This window comes from Zootoca vivipara, chromosome 7, assembly GCF_963506605.1.
Source record: "Zootoca vivipara chromosome 7, rZooViv1.1, whole genome shotgun sequence".
Taxonomy (NCBI): domain Eukaryota; kingdom Metazoa; phylum Chordata; class Lepidosauria; order Squamata; family Lacertidae; genus Zootoca; species Zootoca vivipara.
Genome location: NC_083282.1, coordinates 50185902 through 50199944, shown reverse-complemented (window position 1 = coordinate 50199944; position 14043 = coordinate 50185902). Strand labels below are relative to the sequence as shown.

The window sequence follows — 14043 nt, the reverse complement described above, 5'->3', positions numbered from 1 at the left end:
CAGATTTAATCAAAAAGAGAATTATGACCTATCGTTCCTGTTTTTCAGAGGAACACTTCAGTGGTAGGCAACCTCGGACTAATCATCTTCATCTCTCCTCTGACAGTGGACTTTCTATCATCTGCCATATAATATAGGTAGACTTGAATTAGTAAAAAAAAAATAATCCCCCAAAATGTAGCTCTGTGGCCCTTTGCCCGCAGAAGGCCCCAAGTTCACTTGTGTCTCCAGGCAGAGTTGGAAAAGACTTGGCAGCAGTGCGTGATGGTAGTGGAGCAGCAGCCATGTCCTCCTTGTGGCAGCTGGGCTGCTGAACACCAGCATGGGCTGCGGTGGGGTGAGGCAGTGGTGGAGATAGAGGAGCTCTGGGTTGGTGGCATCAGATTCTTGCAGGTTCACATTACCACTGCCACCAGCTTACATGCCACTGCTGGAAAGACCCTTCCCTGAAGCCCTGGAGAACCACTGCCAGCCAAGGCAGGCAGTACTAAGCAAGATGGACCAGGGACTCAGCAGAAGGCAGCTTTGCTTCATAGTTGACTGCAGCTACTGCACTGGTGTTTGTGGCTAGGAAATGTCTGCTTAGATGAGCACTGATGGCTGGTGACCTTGCTTGCTTGGATGGGGCTCAGAGAAGAACAGTTCAGTCATTGAAATGTAGGTTCTGGGGGGAAACAAACACAGGACGGTTAGCTTTACAGCCGTTTGGCATCAAACAGCCTTGATGGGGGCTGAAAGACGCACTTCCGGTGCTGCTTTCAAGGCTACAGCCGTCTGTTTGGGTGCTTCTTGTTCCCTGGTGTTACAAAACAGGATCCCATATAAGCATTATCTGAATGCCACACCGTACGTAGTCTAAACAGCATCACAAATGCAGAAGAGGGAGATGTGAGCAAGCTTAGGGGGAAACCAGAAAGTTTTCAGAAGTATGAAAATACTTTTTTTTAAAAAACACCTACGGGGAGATCCTTACCCCCCCCCCCAACAAAAAAAACACAACAACCAGGGCAGCAGATTCCTAGTAGACATGGACTGCTGACAGGCTGTTGTGGCTGGAACCCTGAACCTGAACAGAAGTACTCCATGTTGCAACATTTTTTTGGGGGGGGGGTAGGGTAGATGACCCTCGGGTCCCTTCCAACTCTACAAGTCTATGGTTTTGCTGCAGATCCCACTGGTATGTCTCTATTATTCTTTCCTCATAAGGAAAGTGCCCTTGGGAAATGCTGCTCCTGGAGCTTCTTATCACTGACTTGGGGAAACAATAGGTTAAGCAAAATATGCAAGGTGCCTCCATGGTGTCTGTGCTTGGGTGGGATGCCTACTGCCATGCAAGCGGCAAATGAATTTGTACTAATTTCAAGATCATATTCATCTACCAAAGAGGGAATACATTTCCACATTAAGACATCTTAAATCTAACTCCAGAATTTCCAGAATTTTAAAGTTCAGAAAGATCCAGTTTCCCAGAGCGGGATAGACCAATCAAATAAATTCAAGTGGCAGGTATTTGCATGCTAACATAATGCACACCAGCAACGGATATCTGCTATGGGAAAATAGATCCCACCGTTATCAAATGGGTACAGGTAGAAGGTCTGGGCGCCTGCTATTGATATCAGGCTGGCCTTGTTTGCACCAGTGTAGGCAGATGTGGAACTGCTGTGCAGTACAGTGCAGGTTGCAAATGTGCATTGAACCCGAGCAAGTCTGCAGGACAAGCAAGAGGACTCACCGTTTGTTTCAGGAACTTGGAAGAATGACTTCTTTGCTCCACATGAGTGTAAGAGTTAATCTGGTGAGTGTATGTGCTTGTTTGCTTGTGTGTGTGCAGCCAGCAAGTCCATTTCCCTTCTACTGCATTCCCAATAGAAAGTGCTTCGCTTTTGTGCACCTTCCATGTGTGTAGCAAAAGAGTATTATCTCATTATTTCTGCTGTGTGCTTTTAGTCAGAGTCTGTATGGGTGCACATGCAGATTCAGCAAATCAGCTCATTGTTTGACACTGTATTTACTAGGGGCATTCAGCCTTAGCACATATATGTGCGCATCCTGTTTGCATCTACAACTGTGCTTGTTATTCCTATATAGCAGAGGTGTTGGGGGGGGGGCTCTGGTCCACAGGCCAAAGGTGGCCCCCCAGGCCACACCTGTCACTGGCCCCCAGCTCCTGCTTTGCACCCCAAGTGCTTTTGCCTGGTTGGAATATGTGCATGAACTCTGATAACATATCTTGCTTGTGTGAGCATGTTTAGAAACTAGCCTACTGTTCAATGGCGATGTTTACATCAGCTGATCCACCCACTTTTGCTGCTGGCCCCAACCATCAGGTGCAAGTGGTCCTAGGAAGGTTGCCCAGAGGAGAATGCGGCCCTTGCATTGAAAATGCACCCACATCCCTGAAACCTCGGAAAACATGCTCACAATTTTGTAATCGTTGCATTTGTATTCTGCATGAACATGTTAGGCCTACATCTGTACTTCATGTATGCTTCTATGTGGGGGAAAAGTGTAATAAAAATGAGACATGCCTTCTTTGGTGGTCATGCTTTCATTTTAGCAAGATCTCTGAGGCTGCCAAGGCAGATCCGGTCATCTCTGGCACAAGGCACCTCACTCGTTCTTTCCCCTGGATTCCTTGAAATCAGACAGAGTGGCTGCTTCTCTCTCTCTCTCTCTCTCTCTCTCTCTCTCTCTCTCTCTCTCTCTCTCTGCTTTTGCCATTGCAGGACCATGGTAGGGAGAAACCCAGAGGAGTCCAAAAGAGAGCCAGCGTTGGGCCAGTCCAGACCCTACCTTGCAATCAGAAAGCTTTCCTGGCATTTCTCTCTTCCATCAGCAGTGCAGCTCTCCTGGGAAAGCAGGAGGTAGCAGGAAAGGGCTCCATTAAAGTGAAGAAGACAAAGGAGAAACTGCACAGGCAGCAAAATACGCTCACTGCTTCCAACAATTGCACAGCTCAGGGGAGGTTGTTTTGCTCATGGTCGGCTTCTCGTGATGCGCCTTGTAAATAATGAATGCACATTTGGTGCCATTCTCCTTCTGTTACACCTGCCTTCGCTCTGGGGGTCAAGATACATGTCTCAGTCAGGCTCCCTTACTTTCCGTAGCTGCACATGGTTTTATTATTGATGGGCATGATTATGAGTGGCCACCTCCAAGGCTCTGTGGGATCTCCCTAGACAATGCACACACACACCCCCCTCCTGCTTCTGCAAATCTGGTCTGGGTACCCAGTGGAAGCAAGCCTTTCAGGTGTCATCATTGAGAGGCGAAATCCCTGCCACTTCATGGTGTTTGGCATGGGGAAGGTTGTGTTAACATTTTAATGCAGGGATGAGGAACCCTCCAGATGCTGTTGTGGGGATTCAGTGTGGCCAATGGTCAGGGATGATGAAAGGTGTAGTTCAGCAATATCTGGAGGGTTCCTCATCCCTGTTTTGGTGAAAAGACATAATCCAAAAGGTTGTCCCCTCTGCTGGCTTAATGTGGAACAAATAAAAATGTTGTGCTTTTTCATAAGTTAGATTTGTCTTTACTATATATAGAATCATAGAATTGTAGAAGGAACCACGAAATTGTTGGAAGGGACCACAGAAATGATCTAGCAGGTATGTTCTTTCCAAGTCTTTTGTGTTCTTTCTTCTGAGGAGGCCTTTAATAACTTCAGTCAAGCTTTATCGGCTGCCTTTGCCTTTCTGCAGTATTGAGCTCAGATTTATACCAGTCCTTAATGCCTGCAATGCCATATGAATCAGCTATCAAGACCAATTTAAGGTGCTGATGTTGGTGTATAAAGCCCTGAACAGTTTCCAATCTGAATACCTGGAAGAGGTGCCCTCCCCAATGTATGCAAACTTGTGCCTTAAGATCTGTGTGGAAGGCCCTTCTCATGGTAACCCCAATGGGAGTGGCTTCTTGTGCAATGTGCAGTGACATGGGGCAGGGTCTTTTCCAGAGTGGCATCCCAACTGTGGAACACCCTTTCAATGGAAGTAAGATTGTCCCCATAGTACCCATCTTTTGGTGCCAATTGAAGGTATATTTTCTCAATCCTTAAGGTCTCAGGGGGACAGGACTGTGTGAAAGCCACATTCTCTCATACACTTTAATTGCAAAAAGTTTCGTTTCATTTTTGTTTTAATTGCCTTTAATGTGCTGCTGTATTCTAAGAGCTGCTGTATTCATAGAATCATAGAATCATAGAGTTGGAAGAGACCACAGGGGCCATCCAGTCCAACCCCCTGCCAAGCAGGAAACACCATTAAAGCATTCCTGACATATGCCTGTCAAGCCTCCGCTTAAAGACCTCCAAAGAAGGAGACTCCACCACACTCCTTGGCAGCAAATTCCACTGTTGAACAGCTCTTACTGTCAGGAAGTTCTTCCTAATGTTTAGGTAGAATCTTCTTTCTTGTAGCTTGAATCCATTGCTCCGTGTGACCGTGTGCGCTTCTCTGGAGCAGCAGAAAACAACCTTTCACCCTCTTCCATATGACATCCTTTTATATATTTGAACATGGCTATCATATCACCCCTTAACCTTCTCTTCTCCAGGCTAAACATACCCAGCGCCCTAAGCCGTTCCTCATAAGGCATTGTTTCCAGGCCTTTGACCATTTTGGTTGCCCTCTTCTGGAAGGGCTCATAAGGGCCATTTAGTTTAGCTTCTGGGCTGCTTGTGCACTATCTGTCGATGAAGGGCAGTTGAGAAATGCACTGGTGGAGGAAGAGGAATGTGGGGGGAGTGCACCGCCCCTGGCAGCACGATCCAAGTGGGGTGCCATGGCAGCTGCCCCCACCCAGTGGCGTCGCTAGCCTTCTGGCTGCCCGGGGCGACAAAGCAGAAGGCACCCCGCCAGGGGGCGGGGCGTCCGTTGTGTGCATGCGTCGCGCTACGGAGCAGGTTGCCACTCCGTAGTGCAACGTTTGCTTCTTCCTACTCAGGCGGAGCGGCATCTCCGCTGACGCCCCTCACTGCTCCGCCTCTGCCTGAGTAGGAAGAAGACAAAGCGTGCTATGGATCAGTTTGTCTTCTTCCTACTCAGGCGGAGGTGGAGCAGCGAGGGGCGTCAGCGGCCGCCGCTGACACTGCTCTCTGGCCCGCCCCTTGCCTCTGTCCCACCAGAGTGCCTCCGTGATAGTGGTCGTGCCACTGCCACAGTAGCGAGGGGGCACTGCGCTGCCCCCCGCAGCTATGGTGCCCCCCACAGAGCGGAGCCCGGGGCGTCCCGCCCCCCTATTGCAACGCCCCAGCCCCCACCTGCACTGGGTGCCACACCCCTGCAGGCAGCGTGCCATGCCCCCAGGACACGTGCAAGGCCCCTGCAGCTGGCGCACCACGCCCCTGGAACGTGCGCCAGCCCTGCCCCCGCCTGCTCCCCGCCCCCCCCCCCCCCCAGTGCCGGAACATGAAGTTCTGCCACTGGAGAAATGAAGGAAATATTAAAGAAATGGTGTGAGATGAATGCTTAGCATGGAAAGGAAAGAATCAACAGTTGGTGTTAGCTTCGTCACAAAGCCTGGCATTCCAACACTGCAAAACAAAACTAGTTGAAGATGCCTATCAAAGACTGAGATGTCTAAACTCGTCAGGTGTACCAGGAACAAGGCCCTGCAAGGCCCCTGTAAGTGTACCCTCATCCCCAAATTAAGATCAGCACAGAGCACAGGAAGGTGGAGGCCTTGAGCAATTGATCCCCTGATCTCTGGGGGAAAGGTTGGGCTTCATGCACAATAACAACAACAACTAGTAGTAGTAATCATCATTATCTTCATAGTACATCAGGTAATATTTCTCCTAATCCCCAGACCAGAACACTAGGGGAGAGAGAGAGAGAGAGAGAGAGAGAGAGAGAGAGAGAGAGAGAGAGAGAGAGAGAGAGAGAGAGAGAGAGAGAATATTGCCTAAGGCGACCTAGTGAGTTCAAGGCAGAGATGAGATTCGAACCGAGGACTCCCGATTCAAATATATCAAGCTCTTAGTCATTACACAACATGTCCTGCTAAATCAAATGCTCTGTTTTGCCACTTTCCACCAGTGGAAATCCTGTTGGCCGAACTCCTACCGTATCCACCAATACACTGGGCAGGTAGAATGAGGAGCAGAGATCACCAGAGGTGCTTTGGGCTGGGCAAATGGAGATGTTATAAGAACTGGAAGATGTCATAAATTAAAATGAATGTACTTAAGTGCACAAGGTAAACTTGCATACTATATAAGTACATAAGCCGCAGGCCTGAAATAGTACAGGAGAGCCTTCCAGAAGCCATTTTGACTCTCTTAAATGACCCCAAATATTGTCTCTGAAATAGGAAAACCTTCCCCAATAGTTCTTTTCACTTGCAAAATCCTTCAAGGTCATGTGAATGGATGGACTTCTCACATGAATAGGGAAGGTCTGGGACAATAGTTTCAGGAACAGGGACATTTACCATTTCAAAAGAATGGCCCATACTGGGGCAATCAGCAAACATTATCAGATATCTTGACAGACATGATGCACATGTGGCTGAGGCTTCTGTGGGCTGAGTTGTTAGGCCATGTGCACACGGCAGCTACACCCTACAGATACTGGGAGCATTTTTGGGCCATCTGCATCCCTCTTTGATGAGAGCTACTCCCAGAGAAGCCGCTACCGTAACCTCCTCTGCACAAGATAAAGGAAACTCAGTGGAGAGAGAAAAATTGACCTTTGTGTTCCACACTATGAGGATGAGATATCCATATAGAAAATAAAGATAATTGTGTTGATGGGTAAGAAAATTCCAAAATCCATATAAGGGCAGAACCTTGATTAAGGTCATGCTAACATTTCAAAAATGAATGAAAGCTTTTGAGTTCTCTCAAACTTTTAAGGCTAGAAGATAAACAGAGCATTGGGGAAACAGGGAGTGGTCTCAGACTTAAGATGGGAAGGAACATTCATCTGCAAGCTTTCTCAGCCAAATGAGAAGGCAGCACAATTGTAATTTCCAGTAGCACTAGGGGGAGAATGTGTGTGTGTGTTTACTTTCATCCAGGAATCTCTGAAATGTGCTGTTGGTCTCAGAGAGCCTGAATTGTGACTCACTACTGTGGTTTAGAACGTGACTCACTCCTGCCACTCTTCAGGTAGGACATGATTTGACTGCCAAGTCTGGGGAGAGATCCTGGCCTCCTGCTCTCGGCCCTTCACATTAGCAACACTTGCCAGGGAGAGCAGAGTGGGAGGAGAAAGAGCAGAGAGGGGACTGGATGGGAAGAGCGGGGAGGAATGAGCAATAGCAAAAGGAAAACATTACACACATAGGAAAGAAATCGTGCCTGCTGCTGTGGTTCTTCCCAGCCAGATGAAAAAGCCAGGCAAGCTCATCGTCAGCCTTATTAGTCAGGGAACAGAAGCTGAAGAGGCTGGCTGCTCGGAAATAGATCAGCCCACAGAATTCAGGCCCAGGAGTTTCTGCTTGTGGAGTCCTTAGCTTCAGGCGCACAGTTTGAAGGGTCACAGGCTTGCTCTGCTCGACAGTTTCCTTCCCCAAACTTGGTATTAGGGATCCCACCAGATGTACTGTTTATCGTGCATTCACAATGATTTGTGCTCATGAGGGTATTGGGGTGATTGATATGATCCTGCTTCTTCTTTCAATATGGCTTGCGCTGCAGAAGTTTCAGGGTGGGCCTACTGCTTTGTTTCTAATCCGTGCATGACCTGTAACTTCCTACTAAAACCCTGTACGTTTTTGTATCACAAATATTCCAGTTTATTTTGCTTTGAAATTTTGTCCTTCTTCTGCTGCTATTAGAGTGCTGGCGTGCCCCTCTAATACCCTGTTTCTCCTAAAATAAGACATACCCATAAAATAAGCCGTAGCAGGATTTTGAAGCAGTTGCGCAATATAAGCCATATCCTGAAAATAAGACATAGTGATAGGCGCAGTTCTGGAGGGCGCCAAGGAAGAGGCTAGGCTGGACATGTAATAAAAAAATAAGACATCCCCTGAAAATAAGCCACCATGTTTGTTTGTTTTTAGGAAAAATAAATATAAGACGGTGTCTTATTTTTGGAGAAACACGGGTAGCAACAGGAAAGCCCTGCAGGAAAATGAATGAAACAAAATGATGTGCGGACAATCTGTTATAAATTCACCAGTACAATAAAGCACTATTATATAAATGACATTTTGCAGCAAATCCGGCAAGGGTGCCAACTCTTGGGCACTGAGCCCTTCTGGGCCCCTCAGATTTTGTGGGATGGGGGCCAGCCCTCCATGTCCGAAACGTGTGGAGCTGAGCACGGTGAGGCTTCTTTTCCTCCTGCTGCTGTGGGGTGGGGGGTGGGGAAGGGTCAGAGCAGCCTCCCGCTGGTGGCGCTGCCAGGAGCAGGTTGTGGTGGAGCCATTGGCCATTGAAGCCATGCAGTCACCATGTTCAGCTCCACCCCCTGTAATGTCCTGGTGTCATGCGTGCAATGTTGCCTCCCCCCATCACTCTCACAAGCTGGCGCCTCTGCAGTCTGGAAGGACCCTTAGGAAGTAAAGAGCATTCCTAATGGGGGTTCCTGCCCCTTGCCTGCAGGCCTATCGTGCGCTCGAAGGGATGCAGGGCATCAGGGGAAAAAATGTTGCACAGGGCTGGCCTTTGCACAAGGGGCAAAGCTGGTGGTGGTAGAAAAGAGGGTACCACTTCAGACTACAGATGTGGAATCCCATTGATGAATGTTCCTTAAGGTAAGAACAAAACACCTTGCAAATGGACAAAGAGCACAAGAGGGAGGGAGCTGGGCAGAAACCTTTCCCTTTAATAGGTTGGTGTGTGTGTGTGTGTGTGTGTGTGTGTGTGTGTGTGTGTGTGTGTTACAAAAATTATACTGAATTTTTTCCTAGGGAAACATTGAACAATTGTATGCCCTCACCCGCTGCCACGCAGTGTGTGCAGACGGCAGTATTCCAGCCCCATTCTACTGAATGTGTATTGTAACAGCTGGGGAAGGATCACAACCCCAGGATCAAGGGATGCCCTTGAAGGTTCAGTAAGGGGGGAAGACAGACAGTGGCACACATGCACAGACACCCCGACTGTGTCTCAGAGCATGTGATCATCACAGTCACACTGCGGCTAATCAAAGTGCTGCTCTGGTTCTTCAGGCAGAGGGGCAGAGTGCCCAGAAACCCCTCCTGCCTGCAGCTATCATTATGACTGGCCATTAAGGGAATCCCCAGGGCTTGGAATAGGCTTGTTCCCAGAAGGCTTCTCAGCATCCCTCCTCCAGCTTTGGCCAGCAGCAGGTGCTGGCAGTGAGCAACCGACCCACGACTACATGAGCAGTGCTTTCGTGCTGCTGTGTGGGTGGGTGTTTTTATTTATTTATAATTTTCCTTCAAGGGGGCTTGGGAGCTGCCAAGGCAGGCACCTACTTAAAGCTTCAAATACTGATGAGCAGGGAGGTGAGGGAAACCAAAGGCGGGGAGTGAATGCGCGGGTGGGGGCTGTGATGCAGAAGATACTCCAGAATCCTTCCTGCTGCAGCCAGGGAAGGAGCAGAATCAAATGAGAGGCAACTCTCTCTCTCTCTCTCTCTCTCTCTCTCTCTCTCTCTCTCTCTCTCTCTCTCTCTCTCTCTCTCTCTCTCTCTCTCTCTTTCAAAGGCCAAAACTGGCTAGTCCCACTCTGTTGTGGCAGCTGTGCCTGTAAAAATGACAGGCATCTCCCACTGAGGCAATCAGGCAAGAGGAAATGCCCACTAAACTGTGGGAGGGCCCTAATCCCTTCCATCACATCCACAGATGGGAAGGGTTAGTCTGCAGGCAACATGAATATTACAGCAACAGCCCCAGGCCCTCTGCCATTGCCAGGCACCGCCACTTACTCTGGTATTAATATTGGAGGTGGTAGAGGGAGGGCGCATGGGGGAAAAAAATCCCAACACCTCCCATAAGAGCTGGTCCTTCCCTCGCCATCGGCTCTGCTGTTGCCATAGGGCTAACGCAGGGAAATAGCGCCTGATGCTGCCATGCATCACAGCATTGACAGGGAGAGCCCACACGGCTGTGGCCACAGTTTCCTCCTCTTGCACAATGAAGACGGGTGGAGGAGAGAAGCCTGCTTGCATCACCTTCAGCACTGAGGAGGAGAGGCAGAAATCTGCCGTGGGGAAGTCCCCCTCAGGGTAGTCTGGTGCCACAGCTGGTCCTCTCCACCCTCCCCTTGGCTTCATTCCTGCAGCTGAGCTTTGAAGCAGAGAGTGGGCAGGGCAGGGGTTGGGGGTCTTCTCCCAGAAAGCAAAAGAGAATGCGAATGGAAACTTTTTGAGGGTGATTTGCTTGGGACCAGGCTTCTGAAGGGTGGCCTGCTCCAAGTTGCTAAGACCTCCACATGAAGACCCCCACCTTCTAAGGCAGCCTTCGCTAACCTGGTGGCCTCCAGATACTTTGGACTACAACTCCCATCAGCCTCAGCCGGCATACATGGCAAATTGGAAAAGGCTCTTCCAAGGCAAGGCAGATTGTATCAGTGACAGGGCCTTCTTGGGAGTGGTGCCGCAGCTGGTGAACGCCTTCCCTAGAGAGGCTTGCCTGGCACCCGCCTTGATAAGTGTCAGGCACCAGATGAAAGCCTTTCTGTTGACCCAGGCTTTTTAACAACTGTAATTATAATTTCATGCCTGTGACTGCTGGCTTATTTGACAGTTTATCTGCAGCTTTAATTCCTGCTTTTCTTATATTTGAAATAATTGGACCAATTAATTGGACTGAGCTGGCCCACCCTGCTCCCTCACCCAGGTCTTGGTGATGCATACCCGGTCAGCCTGCTCATCCACAGTCAAATCATGAATTAGCATGCTTTTATTATTGTGAATAGACCAGAAGTAGAACTTCCAGACTGTTGGGGACAGTGGTAGAGCCTCCATTGGTACCCTGGATAGGAGGAAGCTCGACGGGAGATATCAGGTGCATGAAAACACCTATCACCACCCCTTTATTGTCTCCATCTATGATGCCTACCCGTCCCTTTGATCACTGAGATTGGTCATCCAACCACTCCCTCTTTCAATGGATACCATTCCCCAGAGACACATGCTGCGTATGGAACATTCTGCAAAAGAAAAGATGAAATGTATAGTTGATCATATCAGCAAGCCATGTTGTGAGTTGCAATCTAGCAACACCCTGGTGTGAAGATGGTTGAATCCTAAGAAAATCCAATGTGCTGAGTACGTAGTGGGCTCCTGTCATCCTGTCTTTGCTGCTGCCAGTGTCCAATGCCTGCAGCAGCCCCTCATTTGTGCAAGCAACCTGCTGTTCGGCCCCACCCCATATTTGGGACAGCCCTGTTCGCATGGCAAGAGAAGGGTGTAGGTCAGTGATGGCGAACCTATGACACGCGTGTCAGACGTGACACGCAGAGCTTTCACTGCTGGCACGCGCCCCATTGGCCCATTCGCGCTGTTGTTGTCCCCCCCCCATTTGTTCTCCCGCTCCTCCTCACGCTACAGCTTGTCTCCTTGTCTCCACTGTTAAAACCCGGATCCCTTTTTGTTGTTGTTGCTGGTAGCCAGAGATTGGTTTTTTAACCCTTTCTGTGCTGTTTTTTTCTGGCGCTTTGGCAGACAATGATTGGTTGCAACAGCGTTCGTTTTTTAACTCGTTCTGTGCTGGGTTTTTTTTTTTTGGCGCTTTGGCAGACTATGTCGGTGCTGCATGTTAGTTCCAGCGAAGGTATTATTTGTCATTTATTTCTGTTCTCTCCCCCCCCCCAAAAAAACCCTCAAAAACTTTGGTCAGCAGCTCCCCCCAGAAAGCTCAACAACTCTGGGCACTTTGTGATAAATAAGGGGTTTTTGGTTTGGTTTGGTTAAATAATTGGTTTTTGGTTTATTAAATACAGTTATATATTACAATTATACATTTTTGTTATTTAAACTATAAATATAGCGAAATTATGGTTTTTTTCTTGAAGTGACACACCACCCGAGTTATGCTTGGTTTTTTGGCGAATTTTGATACACCAAGCTCAAAAGGTTGCCCATCACTGGTGTAGGTTGAGTGGATCCAGCCAGAAGTCACCTTGCTGGGGGCGCCACAAGCACACATCCAGCAGCATGCAATCAATTCCACCCAGATTGGCAATGCTGTACTGACTAAGGCTGCCAGGAGTGGTCTGGCCTATGCTGTGCTGTGAGCTGGGCGCATGTCGAAGCAGTGGCACGGCTTCTGATGCAGAATGTACCGAACTCTCCAGGGATCCCCTTGAATCTCTGATCATGCCCATTGGCAATGAACCGGTTCTCCTTGCTGGTTCTGGGTTGGCGGCAGCAGCGCACTGCCCATGGGCAGTCCCTCGCTCCCTCCCACCCCTTCCTGCCCCCAGCCCAAGCCTGGCAGCAGCTGCCTTTGTCAACAGTGATTGAAAACCAAACCCGGCTGGCGTGCTTTCTCTGTGATCTTGTTAATTAAGAAATACATTTAATTAGCAGCACCCCAGCTGTGACTCAGCTAATAATCATGATAGAAACATGAGAAGGATTCAACCATTCCTATCAGGGCACATTAAAATCAACTGAGGCGGGAGCATAGCCGCACATCGGTGGCTCCAGGGTGAAAGGAGCACAGCATCCCTGGACCTTCCAGGAGAGACAAAAGGGGCAGGCAGCCCCACATCTCACCCTGCCCACCCCCCCGCTCCCAGCCTATTTGTCCCAGGAGCTGCGCTACAGGGATGGAAATTGGGAGATGCTCAGGGCAAAAGGGGGACATGAAAGCCAAAATGGGTAAAATCACTTGCCTTCCATGACATTTTCACTGGCACTAATTAGGGCTGCAGCATTTACTTACACCCCTAGGCATGTTTACTCATTAATAAGACCCATCTAGTTCAATAAGGTTACTCCCAAAGATGTGTACATAGGATTACAACATAGTAGTGTTTTGTGGTTATATTTACCAATTAGTAATGCGGCCACTGATTAAGCAGGCAGCAGGTTTTTAAAATTTTATTTTAATATTAAAAGACAAACGCCTACAAATACAATATTTTGGTCTGTAAAAGGAGCTCTCAAGGCTGCCTCTTGCACAATGATAGCAGTGAAGCAACCTTGAGAGTTGGCCGTTCTTGGGCAGAATATACCTTATGAAAACTGCATAGATTAAGGAGACTATAAAAGGTTGTTGTATCTTGCAAATTATGTTCATAGAAGCTTCTTCTTCTTCTTCTTCTTCTTCTTCTTCTTCTTCTTCTTCTTCTTCTTCTTCTTCTTCTTCTTCTTCTTCTTCTTCTTCTTCTTCTTCTTCTTCTTCTTCTTCTTCTTCTTCTTCTTCTTCTTCTTCTTCTTCTTCTTCTTCTTCTTCTTCTTCTTCTTCTTCTTCCTTCTTCTTCTTCTTCTTCTTCTTCTTCTTCTTCTTCTTCTTCTTCTTCTTCTTCTTCTTCTTCTTCTTCTTCTTCTTCTTCTTCTTCTTCTTCTTCTTCTGACCTTTTAAGAAGCCAACTGTTTGGTTGTCCAGTTCCCTTGTATATGTAACAGAATCTCCATGATTCACCCTATCTGTTCCCTATCTGTTAATCTGCCCTTTATACAAAGATCCCAGCGAGAGATTTCTGAACCCCTTATTGACATAGGGAAGCGGGAATGCCCTGGTAGAAACGGCTCAGTTCCTTTGGAGTGACACTAACGGCTTTGTGACACGCCAAGTGGCTCTTTTTGCACTGGCTGCAAAGAAAGATTAGAAAGGGCAAGTTAGATCATATCACTACAAATTGTTTTGGAGACTCAGAGATTTAATCTGAAGTTGAGTTAGCTGATGGTACTTCTGCTTTTTCATTCTCATATATTGTTGTTATTACTCTGTATTTTGGCATATAAGAATGTAATCGACATGGCCTTCAGTTACCACAATAAACTTACTGATTGAATCTCCATCAATAAAGGACCATTCTCCTACTGGACTTGGGAAACATATTTCATGTTATAATACTGGATGGCTTCTTCATTACATAATGAAAACCCTGGACAGTCATCGCTGTACTTATAATTAAATACTGGATTATAGTTCTTTTTTCTTTTTCTT

General features: G+C 47.8%; 1 pseudogene; it reads left to right on the top strand.

Moving 5' to 3' along the window:
• The first annotated feature begins 264 nt into the window (after positions 1 to 264).
• The window catches only part of LOC118089102 (elongin-B-like), an 83215-nt pseudogene continuing 69436 nt past the window's right edge, over positions 265 to 14043 (top strand).